Source organism: Ursus arctos, chromosome X (assembly GCF_023065955.2).
Source record: "Ursus arctos isolate Adak ecotype North America chromosome X, UrsArc2.0, whole genome shotgun sequence".
Lineage (NCBI taxonomy): Eukaryota > Metazoa > Chordata > Mammalia > Carnivora > Ursidae > Ursus > Ursus arctos.
In genome coordinates this window covers 837,477-855,528 of record NC_079873.1, presented here as the reverse complement: position 1 = coordinate 855,528, position 18,052 = coordinate 837,477, and positions in this window count along the sequence as shown.

Below are 18,052 nucleotides of genomic sequence, written 5' to 3'. Positions count from 1 at the left end.
TGATGATGGAGATGGTGGCTATGTTGATGATGGTGGTGATGGTGGTGATGGTGATGGTGGTGAAGGTGGTGGTGATGATGGTGATGATGGTGGTGATGGTGATGGTGGTGAAGGTGGTGGTGATGATGGTGATGGTGGTGATGGTGGTGGTGATGATGGTAGTCATTTCTGCCAAAAACTGAGGGAGCCCATCCTCGGATCTCTGGGTTCTCTTTCCTCTTTAGCTTTCCCCTCTCTATTCCCTCGACTCAGTCTTTCACCCCCTGTACTCCTAGGCCATCAGTTCTCTCTCCCATGTTCTTAAATCAGGGGCTCTGCCTGGTCCTCACCTGGGTCCCCCTCCCTAAGCCATGCCTGGAAACTCCCCCAAATCTTCAGCTAGGGCCGTCACAGGGCTTGCTTGCCTGCTTCCCATTTCTTGGGGTCACTGTCCTATGTTGCATGAACTCCAATGACTTCAAAATCATTGTTTTACATTGCATAGAGTTGAATGGTGTCTCCCCAAAATTTGTAACCAACCGGAAACTTGGAGTGGGACCTTATTTGGAAATAGGGTCTTTGCAGTTGTAGTTAGTTTAAGATAAGGTCATTCTGGATCAAGGTGGCCCTAAATCTAATGACAGGTGTCCCTATAAGAGACAGAGGAAGAGACACAGATGCAGAGAAGAAGCCATGTGAAGATGGAGGCAAAAATGGGAGGGATAAGGCCACAAGCCCAGGGATGCCTAGAGTCCCCAGGAGCTGGAAGAGGCAGGAAGGACCCTTCCCTGGAGCCTCTGGAGGGAGCACAGCCTTGCCCTGTCTGGATCTCAGCAACCCTACCTGGACCTTAGACTCTGGTCTCCAGAATCCCAGCATCTGCAGCCTGCTTCCCAACCCTGGAGGTGTCTGCCCTGGCCTGTGGACGTGGAGAGGATGACATATTTTCTTGACTTAAAAGATGGTTGGAAGGGAGCAATGGTTTGAGTGGTGTGAGCTTTCCCCGCCTTTGTCTCCTGATGTTGGGCAGGAATGCCCAGCTTCCTCCTTTACAATGTGGGACATTTGCATGCAGGGGGCTTTCCATTCTCCTGAAATATAGTTCCTCTGAGCTGACGGCAGCTGTGGTCCCTGAGTCCCCTTCTGTTCCTTTTCTTAGAGGCAGGAATAGGCGTCAGCAGGTGGGTGGGAAGGGACCAGAAGCTCAGTGACAGAAGTGAGAAAGACGCCCCGAAAGCCACAGCCCATCTTAGGAGAAGCCTAGCTTTGATGCCAGAGGTGACATTGGGATGTGCAAGACCCCAGAGAGAGAGGGTCACAGAGTGAGCCACCAGGACACTTAACAAGGGGTCATGGTGATAAAAGAAGCCACTGACTTAAGACAGGTGTCTAGAAATTACTTCTACCACTTTTTATAACAAAATAGACTTATTGTCAATGTCTGCTGAAGCAGAGTGAGGAAAGAAACGGAGAGAATACTTTCTAAAATAAAAGGTCTCCTTTTGCACGTGGAGAACTTCATGTTGTTACTTTGGGTCAACCACAAATAGGAAACATCTGGGTGGGAAAATATGGGGGATCTGGGACCCAGCCTTGCCCATACAAGAGAGTTGTGCACCTTAAGCTATTCCTGCAACTCGCAGGTGGTCCAAGGGAACAGTATTTTATCAATGTTGTCCCCCAAATTACCTTTGAACGCTCTTATTCCACAAGGTCTAGCATCGATGAGCGGACTATAGGAAATGCTCGCTATACTGAAGCCAGGGTCTTAATGGCTTTGTCTGCTAAGCTTCTTTGCTTTGTAGGCCTATACAGTGAGTAGCTCCTCTCCTCGTCCTCAGCTTCAAAAGCTCATACTCTTCCACCCATAGATAGAAAACCTGCCCTGATTCTCCAGCCAGCAGACAACATCTCCAACCAGCCACCCAGTATCTTGCAGAACCAAGACTGTCTTACGGGAATCCAAGGGGTCCTCAGCTGTGCCTGGGTCATGCACGATGAGAATCTGGGCTTCAGGAATTTGGTTCTGTACTGGTTTCTCCCATTTTCAAGAGGGAATAAGCAAAGTGGTGCTGGGAACTTGATTGTTCAGCAACCAATTTACAAGCCAACTATAGGACCACTCATTGGAGATAATCCAACCAGCCACCATTTGACCACGAAATGACAAAATTCTAATTTCTTAGGAGGACGGCAGCTTCATTATTAAAGTAGTCTTCATATTTGAGGTTTTTTCAGAGTTCCACGGAACACATTTTTCCCCCATAGAAAGCCAACAGATTAAAAAGGAGAAATAAATAACAGAAATATGACCTAGAAAGCAGGATTTTAAAACATCTGTTGAAAACCCATAGTGAAGGCGGGTGTGTGAACACTCTGATGTTGGTCAGGGACACGTCAAGGGTGATTGCTGTCACCAGTGCTATTCAGCATTGTGTCTGGGTTTTGGCCAGCACAAAAAAAATTAGATAAATAGCAAAAAGAAGGTAGAAAACTCCTGTGCTCCTCAGGTGGTATGATTGATTGTTTCTGCAGAAAAATCCCAGACAGGGGTGCCTGGTTGGCTCAGTCTGTAGAGCACACAACTGGTGATCTCAGGGTTGTGAGGTCAAGCCCCATATTGGGCATGGAGCCTACTTAAAAAAAAAAAAATCCCAAACAAACTATAAGGTAAATCGGCCAACCTGTCTGCTACAAGAGTGATATGTAAAAATTAATAATGACTCTTAAAAAATGATGACACTCTGCTTCAGCTACAACCTGACAAAGCAGGAGGAATTAAAAAGGAAAACCATTTATTTCTAATTGCACCAAAAGCTATAAATTATCTAGGAAAGCATTGAAGAAAAATGCATGGATTTCATGCAGAAAGTCATGAGACCATACTGGAGAGCATGAAAAAAGATGCAAATCTATGTAATGTTATCCTGTGTCACTGGATAGGAACACATAATATGAGAAGTTGATAGTTTCTTCCCAATAAATGCACGTATGCAATATAATCTCAACATCCCAACAGGGGTTTTCTTCCATCTTGGCAAGTTGATTCTAAAATTCGCATGGAAGAGTATAGGGTCCAGAAAACAAGTGAAGGAATGTGTCTTCCTGTTGTCGAGAATTATTTCTCTATCAAGATGCAGAAAAAGAAGCCTCAATGTAAGGATGAATATATTTGACTCCACTTTATGTTTTTAAAATTTTTTGACTCCCCGTTAGTATAAGATATTTGTTTAAGCAAAGGCACTATCAACCATTGAAAAGAAAAAGTGAATTAGGGGCTCCTGGGTAGCACAGTCGTTAAGCGTCTGCCTTCGGCTCAGGGCGTGATCCCGGTGTTACGGGATCGAGTCCCACATCAGGCTCCTCTGCTATGAGCCTGCTTCTTCCTCTCCCACTCCCCCTGCTTGTGTTCCCTCTCTTGCTGGCTGTCTCTATCTCTGTCGAATAAATAAATAAAATCTTTAAAAATAAAAAAAAGAAAAAGAAAAAGTGAATTAGTAGGAAAACGTTCTCGCATAGCATACAACAAAGGGTGGCCAGACATGCGTACATGGAAGAATAATGTAAGCTGATACGAAGAAGACCAACACCACAAAAGAAAAACATATGCGACTACAAATAGGCACGTTTTATTTTTTGTGTTTATTTATTTACTTACTTACTTATTTATTAATGTTTTTAAAATTTAAATTCCCTTATAGTTAACATACAGTGTTATATTAGTTTCAGGTGTAGGATTTAGCGATTCAGTGAAAAAAAGCACATTTTAGAAGACTCACTCAAATGGGTGAAAAACAAAAACGGTGTGACCCTCAATGGAGAAACAGAAATTTTTTTTTTTAAGATTTTATTTATTTATTTGACAGACAGCCAGTGAGAGAGGGAACACAGCAGGGGGAGTGAGAGAGGAAGAAGCAGGCTCCCAGCAGAGGAGCCCGATGTGGGGCTCAATCCCGGAACGCCGGGATCACGCCCTGAGCTGAAGGCAGACGCTTAACGACTGCGCTACCTAGGCGCCCCGAGAAACAGAAATTTAAATAAGCAGGAGATGCCTTTAGCCATCTATCAGATGGATGACAACTCAAAGTCTGATCATATGAACAAGGATGTGGAGAGGGCCTAAGACTCACACTGCTGAGAGTAAGGACGGTTAGTCCCCCTGTGGAGAGGGATTTGGCAATGCCGAAATGATGCCCATCCCATTCAATTCAGCACCCACTGCTTTTTTTTTTTTTTTTAAAGATTTTATTTATTTATTCGACAGAGAGAGAGACAGCCAGCGAGAGAGCGAACACAAGCAGGGGGAGTGGGAGAGGAAGAAGCAGGCTCATAGCGGAGGAGCCTGATGTGGGGCTCGATCCCAGAACGCAGGGATCACGCCCTGAGCTGAAGACAGACGCTTAATGCTTAACCTCTGTGCCACCCAGGCGCCCCAGCACCCACTTCTGCACATTTCTTTCCGAGACTCACTTGTGAACACTGGGAGACATGTCCAAGAGCTCCCAGTGGTCTTAATACCAACAATTTTGAAATAACTAAGATGCTGTGGTGTAGACACACTGAGAGGCATGACAGGGCCACTAACATGAAAGAACTGCATTCACCTGGCCAATGAAAAACCACATCTACTATTCTGCCCATACTATTTTCTAAACGTATAATCTCTGGTGAAAAAAATTGCAAAGGGGAACATAGGTTTGATGTACCATATACAAAAGTTTTTTAAAACGTGCAATCTTGGTGCACTGGGTGTTATACACAACTAATGAATCATCGAGCCTTACATCGGAAACCGGGGATGTACTGTATGGTGACTAACATAATATAATAAAAAATCATTAAAAAAAAAAAAAAATGAAAAAAAAAAATAAAAAGTGCAATCTATATGTCACTATGGATAAAAACATTTTCAAACATTTTCACCTACATTTTTATTTGCATAGAATCCCATATGCAGAAAAATGAACAAATAGTATGTGTCCAGCTCCATGAGTTTTTAACCACACTTCGTGGTCAGTGCCCAGATCAAGAAGCAGAACATTAACAGCACTGCAACTTCTCATCACCGTCCCCACCAACTACTTCTTAAATAATACCCTATGGAGGGAAACAAACCAAGGGTTGCTGGATGGGAGGGAGGTAGGGGGATGGGGTATCTCGATGATAGATATTAAGGAGGGCACATGATATAATGAGCACTGAGTGTTATATAAGACTGATGAATCACAGACCTCTATCTCAGAAACCAGTGATACATTATATGTTAATTTACTTCATTTAAATTAAAAAATGAAAAAAAAACCCTACTGAGGTGTAATTCACGTGCCATGACATTCACCCCATTAAAATGTACAATTCATAGGTTTTTTAGTCTAGTCGCAGAATTATGCAACCATCCCTGCTTGCTCTTTTCCTGTTTTAAAAAAGAAATTAGGAGCGCCTGGGCGGCACAGCGGTTAAGCGTCCGCCTTCGGCTCAGGGTGTGATCCCGGTGTTCTGGGATCGAGCCCCACATCAGGCTCCTCCGCTATGAGCCTGCTTCGTCCTCTCCCACTCCCCCTGCTTGTGTTCCCTCTCGCGCTGGCTGTCTCTCTCTCTGTAGAATAAATAAATAAAATCTTTAAAAAAAATAAAATAAAAAAGAAATTATAGCCATCATCATGAAGTGGTATCTTACTGTGGTTTCAATTTACATTTTCCTAAAGTCTAACGATGTTGAGCATTTTTTTTCCATTAAGTTTTTATTGAAATTCCAATTAGTCAACATACAGCGTTATATTAGTTTCCAGTGTACAATGTAGTGATTCAGCCATTCTACACATTACTCAATGCCCATCACGACAGGTGCACTCCTGAATCCCCATTGCCTGTGTCATGCATCCCCCCCACCCACCTCCCCTCTGATAACTATCAGTTTGTTCTCTGTAGTTAAGAGTCTGTTTCTTGGTTTGATTTGCTCTCTTTCTTTTTTCTTTTGCTTCTTCGTTTCGATGAAAAGACTTTTCTCTCCCCAGCGAATGGCCTTGGCACCCTCGTTGGAAATCAACCGGCCATCAGAGTCTATTTCTGGACTCACAGTTCTTTTCCACTGATACGTCTACCATGACCTATCCAACGGCAGCGTTCTCTGGGTGACTGTGGCCTTTGGGAAAGTTTTGAAATCAGGAAGCGTGAGTCCATTGTTCTTCTTTTTCAAGATTGTGTTGGATGCCCTCAAGGATCCCTTGCATTTCCATATGAATTGTAGGCTTGTGAATTTCTGCAAAAAACGAGGCAGCTGGGATTTTGATAGGCATTGAGCTGAATGTGAAAACTAAACTCAAGATTTGGGAGGTGCAGGGGCTCCTGGGTGGCACAGCGGTTAAGCGTCTGCCTTCAGCTCAGGGCGTGATCCCGGTGTTATGGGATCGAGCCCCACATCAGGCTCTTCCTCTATGAGCCTGCTTCTTCCTCTCCCACTCCCTCTGCTTGCGTTCCCTCTCTCGCTGGCTGTCTCTATCTCTGTCAAATAAATAAATAAAATCTTAAAAAAAAAAAAAAGATTTGGGAGGTGCTGACCTGTGTACAGAGTTGAGGCATGCAATCGAACACACAGTCTCTTTTTATGTACTTTGGTCTTCAGCAACGTCTGGTATTTCCCAGCGTACACATCTTGCACACCCTTCATTAAACGGTCCTTGCACACTGGGTTCTTTTTGATCCTATTATAAATGAACTTTTTGAAAAGTAATTTCATTTTGGGGTTGCGAGCGTGTGCTTGTGCGTGGATCTTGTGTCTTGCAACCAGGTTGAATCCATTTATCAGTTCTAATTGTTTGCTTAGTGCATTCCTGGAGATTTTCTATATATAAGTCATCTGCAAATAGATTTAGTTTTACTTCCTTCTGATCTGTATGCTTAACATATTTTTTTTTACTTTTGCCTAATTGCCCGTACTAGAACGTCCAGCACAATGTTGGATGTCTGTGCCAAGAACAGACATCCCTGTCTTGTTCCTGATCTTACGGAGAAAGCATTTAGTCTTCCATTACCAGGTAGGACGTGAGCTACAGACGCCATTTACGAGGATGAGGATGATCCCCCCTACTTGTGGTTTGTTGACTGTTTTCACCCCGCACAGAGGTGTTGGGTTTGCATTGACTGTTCTCCATGCCCGCCAGTGACCTCACTCAGCTCCTTTGGGTCTTTTTTGCAAGGCCAACATTCACAGCCCTGCTGAATTCACCACCCCATCCCTGTCCTGATGCCCTTCACCTGCTCATTTCCCCAAACAGCGCGTATACAACAACATCTTGCACAGAATTCAATGTCGAAAACTTTGTTCCATTCCTGATTATCGGGCTGCCCACGCCGCGGAACCTGAGATGTAGCCTCACCAGCTACAGTGTGGGTGGCATGTGATACCCAGTACGTACTTGCGGAATGAATGAAGAAACACGAAGAATGAATGAATGAGTGAATGAATGCATGCATGAATTAATGGTTGCAAAAGGACAATTTACCAACAGTTGAGAAATCCAAGTAGGGGCGTTTGCATGACATTTGAGCTATTTTTCATATCATTTTGCATATTCAAAAACTTACATGTAAGTTAAAAAGAATGAAACATTAACTTTCCTTTTTTCCTAATGAGAAAAAGTGTATGTGTTTCTGTGCGTGTCCCGTGGGAAAGAAAGCAGGATGCACGTTTCTTTTTGAAGAAGTCCTGACAGGGGCGGGCAGGGCCTCCATACATACACGAGATAAAAGGCCTTTGAAGAAAGCCAGCGGGAACATTTAGGAAACGCCAGTGCCCATAAGACAAATAGGAACACGCTTCAGCGCTCCTTGAATTCTTTTGAAAGAGCAGCTCTCCTTACTCGTGTTTGGTTAGCATCCCCAAAAGCAAGGATATTCATGCAAATATTAAAAAGTGAGGTGGCCACGTTGTGACGGTATTGGTTGAAATATGGGGTAATAGCAGTGCCCCTGACATCAATTGGTAAATAGGGAAGCAGAGCCCATCGCTGGGCGTGCAGCCTGCAAAACGCAGTGAAGGTTGAGCAAGGGTGTGTCAAGCTCCACCCTCAGATCCTGTGCCATCCTCTGTCTCCCTCCCCATGATGTCTGGTGGGGAGGCACAGAGGCACGCCATGGAAAGTCTCTGCAGAGCAATGACTTGTTGTGCTTTCCCTGGAACAAACGCAGCCATGGGGTGTTTCTTGTGGGAATGTGCATGCCCATCCCTTCCTTCTATCTATTCATCCATCCATCCATCCATCCATCCATCCATCCATCCATCCATCCATTATATCTATCTATCTATCTATCTATCTATCTATCTATCTATCTATCTATCCATCCATCCATCTAGTCATCCATCCATCCATTTATCCATCCATCCATCCATCCATCCATCTATCATATTATCTATTTGTCTGTCCATCCATCCATCCATCCATCCATCCATCCATCCATCCATCCATCATATCCACCTATCCATCCATCTATCCCTATATCTATCCATTCATCCAAACATCATGTTATCTATCATCCATCCATCCATCCATCCATCATTATATCTATCTATCTATCTATCTATCTATCTATCTATCTATCCATCCATCTAGTCATCCATCCATCCATTTATCCATCCATCCATCTATCATATTATCTATCTGTCTGTCCATCCATCCATCCATCCATCCATCCATCCATCCATCCATCCATCCATCATATCCACCTATCCATCCATCTATCCCTATATCTATCCATTCATCCAAACATCATGTTATCTATCATCCATCCATCCATCCATCCATCCATCCATGCATCCATCCATCCATCCATCATATTATCTATCTGTCTGTCTGTCCGTCCATCCATCCATCCATCCATCCATCCATCCATCCATCCACCATGCTATCGTCTCTCTATTTGTCTGTCTATGGCAGTGCTTCAAAACTGGGGATGATTTTGCCCCTTAGGGACATTGGACAATATCTGGGACATTTTTGATTGTCTGGACTGGAAATGGAGTGTCACTGACAACTGGTGGTGGAGACCAGAGACCAGGGACCCTGCTAACACCCTGCACTGTCCAGGACGCTCAGAGAGTCAACCAGCCCCCGATGTCCATGTTGCCGAGGCTGAGACCTGCTGTGGGTGCTTGGGGATACTCATTTGCCCGTTCTGTCCCCACAGGCTCCCTTTCCCTCCCCCGTGGTCACTCGCACCCTCCCTCCCAATGTGTCCTTCCAGATAAGAAGGGAGGGACAGTCCTCGTCACTCTTCCAGAGCAGGGCAGAGGTGAGGTGGGCAGCTACTCAGAAGCAGGTCCTCAGCAAGCTTCCTGTGGAGTGTATAGCTCTGGCTACTTGTAACCTGTCTTTTCCCAGAAATAGATGCAGCTAGATACAAGTTTCCAAATAGCCTCAGGCAGGATTTCTCAACTTCCTGACTGACAGCGAGTGAGCAAGCCAGCAAGTGGGCCTCAGCACTTCCCGGAGAGGCATGCAGCAGCCCCATCTTCTCCGGTCACGGAGCACTGGGTTCAGGATTATCTGCAGGGGAACAAGAGTGCCTGGCTGGATTTCCAGCTGCTGCATCTGTGCCTGACGGATTCCTCATCCCTCATCTCAAGCTGAGGCTCCCCCCACCCCTGGAAGCTGGATGCAGGGACAGAGTTTCAGTCTTCAAAAATGTGCAGAGCAGAGTCTGCACCTCACTGGCCCCTTCCTTACAAAAGAAGGTACGCTACTTTGCTCAGTACTTCCAGGGTGGACAGGAATGTGTCCCCCAGAGTTACCTGTGGGGGCCTGACCCCCAAGGGGGTCACTAGGCAGGGGGTCCTTGGGAGAAGATTTTGTGTAGATGAGATCACGCTGGTGGGGTCCCCATGGTGGGATTCATGTCCTGGTGAGTAGGGGTTTCAGGTAAATATCAGAGCCACACTGTGATATTTGATGAATACAAACACATACTGCCAAATAGACTTTTATGTCTTACAGACATTACATTTATATTATGTTATGAATATTACATATATACTCATGCAATATATACAACATAGACACTATTGCAGTGTGTGCTGTATATTTTCTATATTATATATTCATATTATATAACAGGTACTTTTATATAATGCATGTATTATATTTTATATATTGCACATATATATTATATAATGCATACCTTTATGTAATAGATATATCACACTTTATATATTACACATATTTATATACATTTATATAACGTATAGTTTTGAGTAATAGATATATAGTCCTTCATGTATTATATATATTTATATTATGTAATGTATACTTTTATGTAATAGATATAATACACTTTATATATTACCTGTATTTTTATTTATATTATGTTTAATACATATTTAATGCAATACATATATTACATTTTGTGTATATTACATATATTTATGTTACAAAATACATAGCTTCATGTAACAGTTATGTAATATTTAACATACTACATATTTTCATTATATATAAAATGTACTTTTATGTAATATATATTACATTTTATATATGACTTACACTTATATATTCATATATATGAAAACATAATAGAAAACAAATATAATACAAATTACATAGTGACTATTATATAAAAGTCTATATTTATATATAACACATTATGTATTACATATTATGCACAATTGATACATTGTATAAACTTGTATGCAATATATGATGTATTACATAGTCATATACTTATTTAAAATGTCATATATACTTTTGTATATTGCATTTTATATATTACATGTATGTATATACTTGTATTATAATATATAACATAATATATATAATATATAACAATATATATAATATATATCATAATATATAATACAAATACATACATATATGAAATACATATTACATTTTATATATTACATACACATATATGAATATGTGTATATGAATATATGTGTCTGTAATAGAAAATACACTTAAATATTTATTGTATATAACATATATTTTATATATCACAGGTATTATGTATTATATATTATGTATATATTATATAAGTACATACTTTTAAGCAATATATAATCAATTCTGTATTTACATATTTAATCAATCACATGTACTTTTATATACTATATCGTGTATATTACATCTATGTGTATATTTTATGTAATACATAGTATATATATTGTATTTTATACTTAAAACCCCAAACTTAAGTATAACTAGGCTCAGATCTTAGTGACTTTGGGCCGTTTAGTCCTTTAAGGAATCACTACACATAAAGTCTCTGATTTAGACCCTCCCACGTACACAGATGGCAGTTTTAGGCACCAATGAACCATGGAGCCCAGTGACCCTGCTTGGATAAAATGCTTCCACATGTATTTTTTTGTGTGATTTTTGTTACTCTTTTTTACCTTTTTTGGGCATGACATTTGTAACTCTAACGAGGGCAAGGCTCGAATGTTTCACAAGAGTTTATCTTGAGGGACGGTGCCTCAGTTCCTGCCCGGGATGCGATTTTGACACCCTTGTTACTCAGAAGAAGACACTCATACGTCTAAGTCGTCATCCGTTGCTCCCGGGGCTTCTTCTGAAGTCCCCCCGTGGGTGGCGGTGGAGGATAAGTACTAGGACAGATGGCACGTTGATTTCTCAGCGCCTCTCCTCTGGCTGAGCCATGTCTCAGACACACACTGTGCACACAGAGGGGTCTGGCAGGAACGTTCCCCAGGCTGTCGGCAGCCACGTGCGTGAAGCCCTTCCTTGCTTCTGTGGTTTCTAGCCGGTCAGCCTTGGAGACTGCGAGGTCCTCTTCCTGTGCTGTGGGGACCCTACAATGGTCAGCTGCCCTAACACCCCTGCCCGTCCCCCCATCCTGCCCCTCCCAGGCTGGAAATGCCCCCACCTGAGCTCCTGCACTGACTTGGATGCTTCCAGCAAGTTCGTCTCCTGCACCCCTGCTCTGGGGGTCTCTCCACCTAGTCCCCCTTCCCTCTCCAGCGTCTCAGTCTGCTGATCTGGGACGGGCGGTCCTGCAAAGTGTTTTCTGAGCCCAAGGAGAGCCACTTGGCTCCTGGTGCATTTACCACCCAGAGAACCCCATTCTTTCCTTAGGCATGCCTTTTCCCACTAGCCTGGGGGCTCCTGGCAAGCTGGGTCTCCATTGCCTTTGTATCCACAGAGCCCAGCAAATGGCCCAAGGTGATGCTCTGTGCTTCTGGAGAGCCCAGCAAATGGCCCAAGGTGATGTTCCATGCTTCTGGACAGAGGGCAGGGAGGGAGCAGACAGAACACGGTAAAGGGTGCACGGTGGGGGTCCTTGGCGTCCATGGCGTCCCCTTCCAGGCCACGCCTTTAGTCCACATGAAGGAATCTTTAATAACAAACCACCTGGCTCTCTGACATGCAGGTGAGGCCAGTCCCATGCGGTTTCACTGCGTTGGGAGGTCTCCAGAATCTGCTGTATACCACACGCAAAAGGAAGATCGTAGGCTCCAGGAGCATCTGGAAACAGAGAATCTGGGGAGATGCCCTCTCCTTGTCTGTCTACTGAAAACTACCAGATTGAAACGTGACCTGCGTCGAGGGGTTTTAACACATATGTTCTGCGTAGCCATGGATTTAGGCACCCAGCTCGTGGGCTGTGTCGGTATCAGGTACTGAGCCCATGGAAGGTAGTCCTTGGGGTGCCCTGGTTCAAGACACAACAGGTTCCCTGGAGGGGGTTGCAGAGCATCCCCCAAATTCATGTCCACCTGAGAACCTCCGAATGGGGTCTTATTTGGAAATAGGTCTTTGCAGATGGCATTAAGTAAAGGATCTGAGATGAGCTCATCCTGGATCAGGGAGGCCCTAAATCCAATGACAGGTGTGCTTGTAAGAGACAGAAGAGGAGACACACACAGAGGAGAAGCCACGTGAGGACAGAGGCAGAGATGGGAGGGACATGGCCACGAGCTCAGGGACGCCTGGAGCCCAGAGCTGGAAGAGGCAGGAAGGACCCTCCCTTGGAGCCTCTGGAGGGAGCACGGCTCTGCCCCACCTGGATCTCAACAGCCCTGCCCCGCCTGGATCTCAGACTCCAGTCTCCAGAGCTGGGAGGAGATGAGTTCTCCTTGTCTTCAGCTTTCCCACGTGTGATTTATTACTGCTGCCCCAGGACACACGTATGCTGATCTTCAAGGCACTGGACACGGAATGGGGCCATGTGCTTTTCGAAGGCTGGGCTTGGGAGCAGGTGTAAAGGGAAAGGAATGGATTCTGTCTGCTTACGAAACCTGACACGTTGTGCAAGTTGGACGGATGTCCCAGTCCGGGGAGGAAGCCCTGTCTCCCATCAGCATATCCAGGGGGAGACAGACGGAGCAGCATCCCGGGCAAGAGGTGAACGCCTTACTCCTCATCACCAACGCATCCGGCATCCACAAAACCAAGTAGATTGTGGAGACCATGCTTGTCTCTTCGACTCGCACGCCTCCCCAGGGACACATCCTGCCCGTTAATTTCTTCTCCTGTCGTTTCACCTTCCAGGTGCGATTGAGGTTCTGCGGGGAGAGAGGGGACATCTCTGGCACGTTTCTAACACCAGGCTCATGGCGAGCAGACAGCGGGGAAACGCATGGCACGTTCCTTGTCTGCATTCTGGGGACATCAGCGGGTTTCACGATTGTTCTCCCATAAGAATGGTAAATAATAAAAAAAATCAGAAAATCCCTTAAGGTCGTTGGATGTACCTAGGATCTGTTCTGGAAAAGGCAAGATCCTTCCTTCTCGTCTTCTGCCATGTTTTAGAGAAGGAACTGAGAAATCTTAGCACAAGTGAGAAGAGCAAGGAAATAAGCCCACAAACATGGGGAAATCGGGTTAAAATGATGTCGGCGGCGGTTTGGAATGATGAAAGGTGGGAGGCAGGGGACCCATTCCCTGCCCAGCCCAGGGATGAGGACGGGCCAGCCGCGCCATCAGAAATCTGAAACAGAACCCAATTCTCTCACTTCCCATCCATGGGATGGAGAAGGTGATACCGTTCCTTCCAGCTGGAGGTTAGACCCTCACCCAGGTGACATTGACGCTTTTTCAGCGGTTTTTCCAATTGTCCATATCCTGCAAGATGGAAAAGCACATTGCAGCCTGTCCTGACGTCCCTGGACCCCCCATGTGACCCTCCAGGAGGGACGGCCCCGGGGACCCAGCTCAGCCTGTCCTGTCTACTCGGTCCTAGATCTCTGGGTGACCCTCCTGGGGAACAGCTAGGATGTGCACAGGTGCTCTGGGCCACCCCTGGGGTGTTCTCCTATGCTCCTCCGTCCCCTCCCTGGGCTTCTACCCGCCTCCGGTCAGCTCCCCTGCCCCTCACTTGCAGCATTCCTGATCCCTCCTCACCAAGGGGGTCTCCCGGATGTAGGGACAGGCCTCCCACACTCACTCTTCCTTCCCCCCACCCCCTCTGATTTAAGCTTTCAATTTCTGTTTTGAGCCCAGCTGACCTGCCCCAGATTTTCAGAGGCAGCTACTGACCCCTAGTGACCAAAAGTTCCCATCGAAGTCAAAGACAGGGAGGCGGGTCCTGCTGGGTGGAGTTTCCTGGGCTTCATGCTCAGGGTGGCAGGGGGTTTTCTGCCAGTGAGGACAGAGTCAGCGGGTGGGAGAACCTCTAGGATCCTTCGGTGGCCGGATATGGCGTCCCAGCTGCTCTGGCCAACGTCCCCTGGTATGGGTTTAATAATAACCCCACCAAATTCATATGCAAACCCTAAGCCCCGGTACCTGGGACGGTGACCCTATTTGGAAATAGGGTTTTTGCAGAAGTAATGAGGGATGAGGATGTGATGAGGGTGTCCCTTCATGCATTTGGACCGGAGTCCTTATAAGAACACAGAAATTCAGGTACAAACTGTATCTGTCTGGCTGTCTTCAGAATTCCACAGAAAACCCCCCAACCCCCCCCCCGAGGTTCTCTCTGCACCCCTTAACTCAAAGGTGTGCAGCTCAGACCCCAGGGTGCCCTCCCTCATTTTTCCCCTCCAAACTTTCTTTTTGCTGCCCTCCCAAATGGGAAAGTGTCCCCTCGTTGGGGGAGCCGGTGTTCTGGACCTTTCGGAATATCAGTGTCTCACTGTTGACAGCCTCTTTCATATTTCGGCTCTGCTTTGCCCCGAGAAGAGGTCAACGGAGGAAACGAACGAATTTGAAAAGGCTGAGATGACTGAATGCTGGATCCCTAACTTTGCGGGGGAGACACTGGACACCCCCCCCAGCCCTCCCCAAATGTGTTTGGGGTTTGGGTTCCGGGAGATGAGAACCCACCCCGGAGTTTTTTTCGCTCTGTTAGAAAAATCTTCCTGAGACTCTTTTGTTTGACGTGCCCGTGGGTGAAAAAAATTTGTCCGTTTCTTTTTTGACCGGAATAGCTGGATTGGAGGCAAAATCGGGACCAACGGTTTTTGGGGTTTTTTTTTCTTTTTTTTTTTTTTTTTCCCCGGGGAACCCTGCTGCCACCTGATGGCCGTACTTTGTGTTCACGGACAAGGGGGCGGTCAGGAACTGAGAAGTTGAACTCCCCAGTTTGGGGATTTTAGTACTTTTTAAGTAATAACAAATGACCCCAAATTGGGGGCTTAAACCGTGGGAATTGATTCTGCCCCAAGTCTGGAGACCAGAGTCTGAGATCCAGGCGGGACAGGAGCACCTGCTGTCCTGAGTTCCGGACCCTGTAGCCGACAAGACTCAGGAAGACCTGAGTGTGTCGCGAGCTCGTTAACCAGGGTGACCTGGGCTCGCCTTCCACCTCGTCTTCTGGGGCTTGCCTCAGTTTGGAACTTTTGGTCACTAGGGGTCAGCAGCTCTCTGTCTCTCTCTCTCTCTCTCTGAAAACCCGGTCAGTCCAGGCGAGGTGGGCTCTGCGGACACGGTCGCCGTGGACGGGGCATCCCGCCCGCAACAACTGTGACGTCCTGTGACTCAGGGACCCGTCCTTGGAAAGCATGGCACAGGTGCCCCGTCGGGAACGGAACCAGCATTCTGGGATTTGGAGATCTGGGATTGCTGGTGCCTCCCCGAGCCCGAGCTACCAATGGGACGCCGGGTGTCACGCCGGACCCGGGAAGGTGTCCCAGGACCTCGCGATGCCCGGGGGAAGGCGTCTCGGGACCTTCGCGACGCCCGGGGGATGTCCTGGGGTGCAAACCCAGGGAGAGAAACGGTGTGGCCCTTTTGTCCTCGGGGTCCGACCTTTAACCTGAGCCCTCCCGCCTCAAGAGACTGGGGTGTTGTCAGGACCCGAGGACACGGAGGCAAGTTGCACGCAAACTTGGAGTCCAGGCATCACGAGCGGGGCACCGTCCTTCCCGACCCTGCACCTGCTCCCGGTCCCCTCCCAGCCGGATGCTCTCGGAGCCGGTGGCAGAAACCCAGAAATGCACGTCCAGTTGTTTTTCTCCCCCTTCCCCACCCCTGGTCCTTGCAAAGCTGGTTCTGCAAGTTCTTTTTCTTTTTTAAATTTGAGATTAGCATCCTTATCTCCCGGGTTATCTCCCAGCGGAAATCACCCCCCAGCCCCACGCCTTTGTTGTGCTTCTGCTCCTAGAAAAATCTTCACCGGTAGAGATGCGCGGGGTGCACGGGAAAGGCCGTTGGAGAAAACAGCCTGGGTCCCACCGCAGGCAAGACGCCCCGGGCTGGGGTCCACGCCCTGCCGTCTGCATGTACCCCAGCCCTGTCTGGGGGCAGTTTCAGCCAGGGTTTCACTGGGGGGGCCCCTGAGGCCACATCGGCGGGGGCGATCGCCCCCCTTTCCTGCGGCGTGGGATGCTTTCCACCCTTTTATTGTTTTTCAAACTTGTCACAGCGGAAGGAGCCCTGAAAACGGCCATTTTTTGTCTGGTTATCCTTTGTACTGAGAACGTTTTCTTTCCCAGAATTCTTGCACGTGGCTGCCCTCCCCCCAGCCCCGGGGTCTCTACAAAGGTGCTTGCGAGTTTCCCCAACCTGGAGGGTTTCCAGGCTCACCCCAAATTCCCGTCATCCACCCTCCTCACCCTGAATTTCCATCACGTACCCCAAGAACTCCACTCATCCCGAATTTGCACCATTCAGCTGAGACCCCCGAGAATCACCCCAAACTTCCGTAATTCACCCCAGGGACCCACAGGTTCACCCCAGATGTTCACCACTCACCCAAACCCCCGTTCCCCTAAAATTTCCATCACTCACCCTGAGACCCCCAGAATCACCCCAAACTTCTTAACTCACACCAGAGACCCAGAGATTCACCCCAAATGTCCATCACTCACCCTGAGTCCCCCCAAGTCACCCCAAATGTCCCCTGAGACCCCCAGAATCACCCGCAAATTTCCATCGCTCACTCCCGAAGCCCCCATTCACCCCAAATTTCTGCTGGGGAGGAAAAATGTTCTTTTATCCAAGGTTTTTCTAGCTAAAGAATCAACTAGGACACAGATTAGCAGGAAAAAAATCAAACATTAGTTTAATGACGTGTGCCCTTGGGAGAGACCCCTGAGGACAAAAGCGGATGGTGGGAGTGATGGGGGCGCTCGGGGCTGTGGGGCGAGGTCCTCCCTCCGAGGTGAGTCCCGGTAGCCCTCCTGGAGGAGAGGTTCTGGGGTTTGGACCCCTCCCCCACTTCCTGCTCCCCGGAGGGAGGCCCCTCACACTTGCACATTTCCTTATCAATACAAATGTCTCTACCCGCAGAGCGGCTGCCGGCCCACGGCCAACACGTCTGCACTTTCCTAAAAATCACGACCCCAGGTCGTCCTTGTGGCTGAGATGCTGATCTCAGGGAGGGGGACCGGCTCCCCTGCATTTCCATGACTCATTAGCCTCAGCTCACCCCAGAGACCCCAGGCCCACCCTGAATTTTTGTCCCTCCCTCCAGAGACCCCAGACCCACCCTGAATTTCCATCCCTCCCCCCAGAGACCCCAGACCCACCCCGAATTTCCATCCCTCCCCCCAGAGACCACAGACCCACCCTGAATTTCCGGCTCTCCCTCCAGAGGCCCCAGACTGACCCCGAATTTCCACCCCAGATCCACCGTGAATTTCCATTACTCCCCCAGAGACCCCCAGGCTCACCCCAAA